This window comes from Pteropus alecto, unplaced genomic scaffold, assembly GCF_000325575.1.
Source record: "Pteropus alecto unplaced genomic scaffold, ASM32557v1 scaffold57, whole genome shotgun sequence".
Taxonomy (NCBI): Eukaryota; Metazoa; Chordata; class Mammalia; order Chiroptera; family Pteropodidae; genus Pteropus; species Pteropus alecto.
Genome location: NW_006442508.1, coordinates 7,562,233 through 7,570,950, shown reverse-complemented (window position 1 = coordinate 7,570,950; position 8,718 = coordinate 7,562,233). Strand labels below are relative to the sequence as shown.

At 45.2% G+C, this 8,718-nt stretch overlaps 1 long non-coding RNA gene across 3 annotated transcripts in view; it reads right to left on the bottom strand.

Moving 5' to 3' along the window:
- Positions 1-4,086, bottom strand: part of LOC112471519 — a 13,682-nt gene extending 9,596 nt beyond the window's left edge. Inside the window, exons 1-4 of one of the 3 annotated variants that reach the window (XR_003043340.1) lie at positions 3,900-4,086; positions 3,005-3,187; positions 2,720-2,906; positions 477-1,202 (exon numbers count right to left, since the gene is read on the bottom strand). This is a non-coding gene — a long non-coding RNA (uncharacterized LOC112471519). Of the gene's footprint in view, positions 1-476; positions 2,907-3,004; positions 3,188-3,899 lie in introns of those variants that run through there. The other 2 variants (XR_003043339.1, XR_003043338.1) reach the window with 2 other exon arrangements.
- Between the last annotated feature and the right edge of the window lie 4,632 nt (positions 4,087-8,718).

Genomic DNA, 8,718 nt, shown 5'->3' with positions numbered 1-8,718 from the left:
ATTCAATATACCTCCCATCTCAGATAATGTGTTCTTCATTTCAGACTGGTTCCCTTTTATAATTTCCATTTCCATTTTTATGGTTTTTTTTAATCTTTTTGTTGAAGTTCTCATTGAATTTATCTGCACTTTCCAAAAGTTCATTGAGCATCTTTATAACCAGTGTTTTGAATTCTGCATCTGTTAGATTACTTGACTCCATTATTTCTGGATCTCTGTTCTTTTCTCTCATATAATTTCTGTATCTTTGTCTTTCCATTTTGGCTGCCTTTCCATGTCTGTTTCTATGTACTAAACAAAGCTCTTAAGTCTCCCAGTCTTAGTAGTGTGGATTTGTGAAGTAGGTGTCCAGTGGCACAGTCCTGTGAGGGGTTCAGCTACAGGCCAAATTTAGCCCAAGCCTCTGCCCTTCCGGGGCCACCAGTTAAGATTCAACAAGCAATCCGCAGATGCTGTGCTTATAGTTGCCTCAAAAGACCAACCAGAAACCGAGGCCAGCTGCCTCCAGTGTGAGTCTAGGCACTGCTCAGCAAGGAGCACCTGACTCTTTGAGGATACACCTGGATGTGGCTTGGGTTGGGCCGCGAGTTGGGCGAGGAGGGGTTTCAGGGAATCCTCTGGGCAGAGCGACCTCTGTTATCCAGTCTGATGACATTGCGGCTCTGTGTCCGGGCACTGGGAGAGGGGAGGGCTTAACAGGGAATAATGGATGCTGCCAGCACTTCTGTATAGAGTGAGTCTCGCCTCGGCCCTCAGTCCAACAATGTCTCCCTGTAAGTCCCTGGTGCCCCCTATGTGTAGCCCAGTCGGCACTGGTGCTCAGAGCAAGCAGGTGTGTCACTGCGAACATCTGCTTGTGGACGCGGCCCCTTTAAGAGGTGTCTGCTGCTGCTGCAGCCTCCTCTCAGCCACTTGAGACCAGACAGCCCCGCATCCTTGCCCCCTCCTACTGTCTGCTATTGCAGGGTGCTTTCTTGGATTTCTCCTTAGTTGTATGGTTTGTTCATCAAGATCCCAAGTGATTTTTCCTTGCTGCTGCTCCTTGTTTCCATCACTACTTTGATTTTGTTGCCAGAGGGATGAACAGAGCCTCTATCATCTACGCCATTTTGGTTCTTCTCTTTCTCTGATTTTTGTCTCATCTCCATTCCGTCGCTCGTGTTGGTGTCTGGGCATATGAAGGCCACACTCTGTCTCTGAGGCTTTGGGGAGAAGGGGTTATTAAAATCGGCATTGCAGGAAGTGTTCCTGGACCATCCAGTGGCTGCTCACGTTGTCATTCTCAGGCTGTCACTTGTCTTGGTTTTTTTCAGGGTCTGGTAACCTGCCCCCACCCAGGCACTCACAAACAATGGGGTCTAACTGACACCCCTTCCTGCCCACCTCTAAAGCCCCAAACTGAAGGCTGCCCTGCCCCATCTCTATGCTCCTCTTTGACAAGGTCCCCAGACAAGCTCTTAACTAACCTCCACATGTGCTGCCTTGAGCCTGGGGTCCCTAGGAAAAGTGTCTGTGTTAAAATGTAAAAGCCAGTGTATTATTGGTAGAGCGATGGGAGGGGGAGCAATTGCAGGGAAGTCAAAGAGGAAAAGGTACCCACAGTAGAGGACAAGGAAATGCAAAACAAGAGGATGCACAGGGAAACACCGCTGGCTGCTCAGGCGTGTGGACATCTCTGGAGAGGCTACTCAGAATCCCTGAGCCTTGGAAGAAGCAGAAGGCGGGAGGTAGGGTAGAGAGAAGAAGAGGAAGAGTAGGGAATGTATCTGCTGGCTTCTTCCTGGTTCCCATCTCTCCCTGTTCAAACTTCACCTCAGTGAAACTCTTCTGCACTTCCTGCTTGTGTTCCCCGTCCCTCCATGCAGCACGAAGAGAAGCCAAAGTCCTGTCAAATCACAATGTATCTGAACTTGAAAATCAAGGGGTTCTGGTTTCAGCTGCAATAGTTCCCATAGGGCTTACATTTCAGACAGTTAAAACAGCAAGTCATTAGCACAGCCTGGGCTATAGTTACACGCTCAGGCAATCCTGCTGCAGGCTGAGCTGGCCAACTGGTCACAGTTATTGGCCCAAGGTGTCTACAATGAGTAAAGAGTGGCAGAGGATGGAAAGGATCCAGTGTGGCTGGCAGCAGCCCCATAACTGGGCCCAGGAGCACATAGCCAAAGGAATCTGGGAGGCACATAAATTAGGGCCACTACAACTCTCTGGGTCACTGCAAGATTTTCTGGGGCTGAGCCACACCACAATGGCACAAAGAGCAGTTCTGAAAAGCGAACTTCTGATGCACCACTGAGTCTGCTTGGCTCTTATGGCCCCAGGTCTGTGTCGGGGTAGCATCTCAGGGGATAACCCTCCCAGAGCCTTAATGATGCCCTTGTCATTCTGAACTTGGCACTGGTCACATCTAAGCCAGTCCCTACCTCCACATTGAACAAGCCCATCTCACTCCTCCCTTCCTGCTTCCTCTTACCACCTCCTATAATCCCTTAGGACCAGAAGGGGCAGGTTCCAACCTTTCACTTCTACCGTTTCACAGCCTCCTGTCCTCAACAGCAAGCCCTTGGGCAGAAATGGGATCTTCCCTACTCGGTGGAGGAACTCTCTGGCCTGGCTCCTGAGACTGGCTCTTGACCCGGTTGGGAGAGGCGATCCGCCATGTGGGTCCCTGTGAGCTCTTACTGGATGTGCCGGCAGTGCAAGGCCCTCACCCACTTACCCCGGCCACTCCTCAGGGTTGCGTTTGCAGGGAGAGCCTGAGGGGTGAGGTGACATCTTCCCTCAGACCAAGAGCAGGCTTGCATAACAGAGGTGACTCCCTGAATCCAGTGTTCTTTGGCCATGACACACCATTTTCACGCTTCCCCCCAGTGTTTGTGGGCAGGTGGTGCAGCCCAGTGAAGAACCTGCAAATGAGTGCAAACGTGTAGCTCCACGGGTTCTATATTCTTCTGCTAGTGATTTGTTAAAAAAAAAAAAAAAAACTTAGTTGACTCCATCTTACCAGCTTATATAGCACCGAGAAGCACCTGCCCTAGCCATGCAAGTGCTCACGGCCCATCATTTTTGGATGTTCCTGTCTTTCCTTAGACAAGTTGGTTGGTTGCTACCTCAGCTTTCCAACAGGGTCAAGAAAAGTTGTAAACTTGCAGATTTTCTGGCAGATTATCACTTATTTGATTAAGCCCTAAAGCATTAAAGAGAAAGACCATGATGAACTCAGTGAAGAAAATGATTCAGCGGTAAACAGATAAATTAGAGAATATACCATCAAATAACAACAGAAAACTCTTAGATATTAAAAATACGATGAGTAAACTGGGCTGGGAATGAATGCTACAGATGACTTGGTTTCATTAGAATTCTTTCTGAATTACACAATTCATAACCATGTCCATAATATGACTTTGATAAAAAGATTTTCAAGTTATAGAAGGCACATGAAATCTTATTTATCACTAAGTCATGAGCAATAAACAAAGCATCCTAATCATATGTTGTTGGTAGCTGGTACAGTTTGGGGATACATCAAAACCACAGAACCCAAATCTGTTCCACTGAGAGAATTTGAATCAGCTCCTCTCCAAGAAACTGAAATTAAAAGTCTGAGAAGAGCTGGCTCATTGTAAAATTGGCATTTCTATGCCTCTTCTTTATCTCTTAGATGACTAAAAATATTTGAGCTGCTTATGGCACCAATTTGGTATCTAAGAGTATCCTTAGAATTAGTATTCATATAATTAAATTGCAAGAGAGGAGCCACGCATAGGTCTCACATGTTGAGATCGCTGCCTGGACAAGCTGGAACACTACAGTGGTTACAACTATTCACTTTGGCTTCAGTCAAGCTTCATTCCCGCAAACAAGCACTTTGTCATCTGCTGACACCCAACAGTTACCTGGGTTGGAATCATAGAGTTCCCAGACAGCCCGGCACCCCTGAAAAATCTGAGCCATGTCAGGGTTCTGCTTGTCTTCTCTTAAAGCTCTTTCTTTAATCAAGCATTTCCAGAGACACATTTACGGAAAGAAATGAGTCATAAGGATATGTGTCATATTTTAGCTATTAGTGAATTTCTTGGGCACTTTCCATTTAGTGGCTTAGAATTTAATGTGAAGAAGTAACTAGCTTTCACTTACTCTAAGATGAAACTGGATCAAGCAGAAACTGAAACTTTGGAAACGCAGAAAGTTCTCAGCAGCTTAAGAAGGGTGGCGGTAAGTGTCAAAATCTGTACCCCTGGTTCCCACACTGGCCCAGTGGCTCATCAGAGAAACAAATAAGAAATTCATATAATTTCATATGTGTTCAAATAAAGAGATAAATAAAAAACAAAAGTATCTGACAAAAAAAAAACAACTATATGGAATCCCACTGAGAAAAGTCTGATGTTACAAAATGATATGCTACCTATAATCTCCCTTCTTCCCAAGGAATTAGGGTTTGAACCAGACAGGGTGTTTGTCGAACAGAACAAGGCTTGGCAAAGAGAGGGTTCCTACTGCTTCCAGAAATGGGCCAAGCTCTCCTGAGGTCAGAAACTTCTTCCACTTGGTCAGCAGCCTCCCCAATTCCAAGTCTCCTCCTCGACTAGGCAGGAGGAAGAGTTTTCGATTGCAAGACTGCCAAAGCAAGGGCTTGCCACACACAAATGCATTTCTAAACCACAGCCAACAGAGAAAATTTTTTTTTCTCTGGGCAGGAAGAACATTCTTCCCAGGCATAAAAAATTGTATTTTCTATACCATTACTGAGCATGTATGTGAGAGCAGTTAAGATGGCTGCTATTAGCCTAGCAGAGCTGTGTGAATAGAAGTTAAGAGTATTGGAATTTCATGTTAATTCCATGTATGCCCACATCGAAACTTGAGTTTCTCCTGTTCAAAAAGAAAAATTCAAGTGAAAAACAAACAAAAATAAAAACAAAAAAAAAAACAAGACGTTAAGAGTATGGGCTCTGTGGCCAGATTATCTGGGTTCAAACCTTGCCTCTTTTTAACTGTGTGCCCATGGGAAAATTGCTTAACCAGTCTGTGCCTCTGATATTTTCAGCTGTGTAACGAGAGTAATAAGGATGTAGTGAGGACTAAGTTGTTGCCTACAAAGAACTTAGGATAGGGCCTGGCTCATAGAAAGCGTGGAGCAGATGTTACCTACGATTATTTTGGTGGCAAACTTTTCACATCTCAATTGCTTGTGATCCACGAGGTGTCCTCTACCCATCAGCAGAGAAGAATCATTCTGAGAGGTCTCGCAGGGTATTTGTTAACTGAACTTGCTTCAAAACTTTCCGCATGCCTTGCTCTATGCATCTCTTCCATCTAGCTCTTCCTGTGTTACATCCTTTTATAATAAACTGGTGAGCTAGTAAGTAAAATGTTTCTCTGAGTTCTGTGAGCTGCTCTAGCAAATTAATCAACCCCCCAGAAGGGGTATGGGAACCTCCAATTTATAGCCAGTTGGTGAGAAGCAAGGGGAACTTGTGATTGGCTTCTGGCTTCTGAAGTGGGGGAGTTGGGGGCAACATGGAGTCTTGTGGGGCTGAGACTTTAATCTCTGGGATCTGATGGTATCTCCAGGTTGAGCGTGAGAACTGAGTTAATTGGTTGTTGCTGTTAGAAAACACACGTACACCACATCGTCGTGCCTTTGAGAGCCACCCATACTTCTGAAAGGTGGCCAGTCAGTAGCAGCCTCACTGCAGTGACCTCAATTCCACGGCTGAAGCTTAACAGATTTCTAAACATTCCCACTTCTGAAAATCTAGCCAGTCTTTGAACTCTGTGTTTCCCTGAAACTCTTGATAAAATTAGTGGGAGAGGGGGCCCAAGGAAGTCCACCAGAAAACCAAATAGTACACATGGTGCTTATATGCCTTGACCTTCCTCCTGGCAAACTTGTGTCTATACCATGTGGCCTCTCCTGTAATCTGCTGGGCGGAGACATCTACCCAAGTCTACATTGAGCTCCCCCACCTTCTAGCATGTGACTTAGGACATTCTAAACCTCAGTTTCCTCCGTATACTCCCCATGATTGTTAAAAGATGTTCAAGGAGATCGGTGTAAAGCACATGGCCTGGCTGGCCATTTTCTCTTCTGAAAGGAGTTAAATGATGTCAACAAGCCACCAACTGGCCTTCTTGATTACATCCCTTGAATTCATTACAGCTTGCTGGCAACCAACACTCAACACAAAATCCATGAATATACGCATGGCATCAGTGTGCTAAAGCAGGGATCCCCAACCCCCAGGCCGCAGACTGGTACTGGTCTGTGGCCTGTTAGGAACCGGACTGCACAGCTAGGCTGCACGGCAGGAGGTGAGCAGTGGGTGAGCAAGCGAAATTTCATCTGTATTTGCAGCCACTCCCCAGCGCCAGCATCACAGCTTCAGCTCCACTTCTGGTCATCGGGCATGAGATTCTCATAGGAACACCAGTCCCTGGTGCCAAAAAGTTTGGGGAACACTGTGCTAAAGTGTGAGGATGACTGTGTTAAACCAGAAAGATAAAGAGTCTAATTTTTTCTTCGTCAGTATCCAGAGTCTGTCACCTGCAATGTCATCCCATAGCGATCAGAATTCAAAAACCAGTTTGCCTAAAAAGACCCACAAAAGTCTGCTCCCTTATCTCCAAATGTCCATGCTGGAGGGAGAAGGAGATGGTTGCGGGTGCCTTTTAGCGAATAATTCTTTTAGCAGGGAGGACTGGGGGAGCAGGCCAGGAAGGAGACTAAAGCAATGTGACTGCACAGAAAAACATATGCTGCATGAAAACTGCGTGCATTCTGACGGAGAGGAGAGAGCACAGGGTCTCTGCCAGCCTGCAAGCTCTCCCTGTAACTGAATGCTGGCAGTCAATGCCTCCTCTAAGGGAGATTTGATACTAACACAGTATGAGCTTTGGGTCTCTGAAAACTAGTTAGCGGGTGAACTTCCTGTTCTTCCCACAGTGTCCTCCCAGCGAAGTCCTCTCATCTACACCTCAGTGCAGCTCGCTCGTCTCTCCCCACTGAGGCCCCTCCACTAAACAAATCTCCCTGTGCCATACTGACCCTTCTCACATGCCAGCACTTTGGCTAACCACTCCCAGAATCTTTGAGGCCTTCCTCCCGTGGGTGTCCTCCCCTCTATTAAAGTGCCTAACAGCTGGGCTTGGTGACAGACGCTCCTGGAAAACGGACCTTGGTCCCCTTTCTGTAGGGAATGATCAGGGGTGTCGGCACATTACTTCCATCCGATGAGTGGGCAGGCTTGTTGTGGCTGAAGTCTCCAGAGGGCGGCAGAAGAGCAAAGAGCACGTCCTGCCTGGCAGAATCCTTGCTGTGTGGGCCATTTCAAATATAGTTGGACCACCTCCATAGGGAACTTTGGGGACCAGAAAAGAAGTTCCTCCACTGCTTTATCATCTCCTGCTTTATGCAGGTGCCTCCACACACTCCACATTCTTCATCATTAAAGTCCCTGTTTTTCTGTTGGCATCTTTTCATCAGTTATATTGCTATCTTTTGGTGACAACAAACACTTCTGTCTGAAAAGCCGACCCTCTCTACTGCCTCTATTGCTGCCTTCGTGTGCACTCCGGGCCTAAGGAGAGCCCTACACTGGGTCCCCATCTATCCCTACAATGCCCTTCTCTCCAAAAGAAACTCAGTTCCTACTGAGTGTCTGTCTGGTCAACCATTTATAAGCGGTTGATGCCACTTAAACCTAATAGGCACAAGACCTCTCATCCAGAAGTCCTTCCCAATTCTTCAATCTATTTTCTATTTACCCCAGCCTCCTCTCCACATTGCTTATATAAACTTTAATAGCTGTGTTCCCAATTTCACATAGGAATTCTGCCTAACATAAAATTGAAGTTTTTCGATATAGACAATTGTACTGAGAATCTGCAAACCAATCTTGCAAGGACTTGATGGATTTATGAGCACTTTGAGACGTGCAGAATAGATTGCTAAAAGGTACTTCATATTTTATTCAATGATTTGGGGTGTATCCGTGATAGAATTATAACCCTTGTCCAAATGTTACTCTCAAGATGGAGTATTTAGGAGTCACCACAGGTCATGAAGACAAAATAAATAAATAATAAGCAAGTAGGGACAAAATACAGTGGCTTTCAATATGTGTACTATTGGAAGTAGGCCGAAAACTTTTTAGTGAGTTAGGTCACCGGTATTGAGTACAGCTGCTGCTCTCTTTACTATCACACGCTTATTGGAAGATTTCTAGATTAGTTTGAATTTCAAATATTCAAATTTAGGCAATTCTGAGATGTCTCTGCTGGAGTGTCAGAGGGAAAAAACAAACCCTTCCAGTTTACTTTCTCATTGCCAGGATTCATCACAATCTACATTCTTCAGTGATTGCAAAGGAATCTCTTTCAAAGGACTGAATACATTTCTTCAGAAGGGATTTACATTTTAAATGATGTTTTTTAAAATTTCCACTTAATTACTACAGTCAATTTTTGTTTTTCAGTTTCCAATTATTATTCTCAGCATAGCCATCCTTACCATAATTTCTAAGCAAGTACTTCTGTATACATGGGATGATTTTATTTTTTAAGGCAATTGAAATGCCAGGGACAAATTCAGTAGGGGGAAAAAACAATTTTCTGCTGAATGTGCCAAAAGTAGTGAACATGCCCTATTTTGGATTATCTTCTGCCTTACAGGCTTAGATAAGTAGATGGCCAGAAAGCTTAATGTATTAT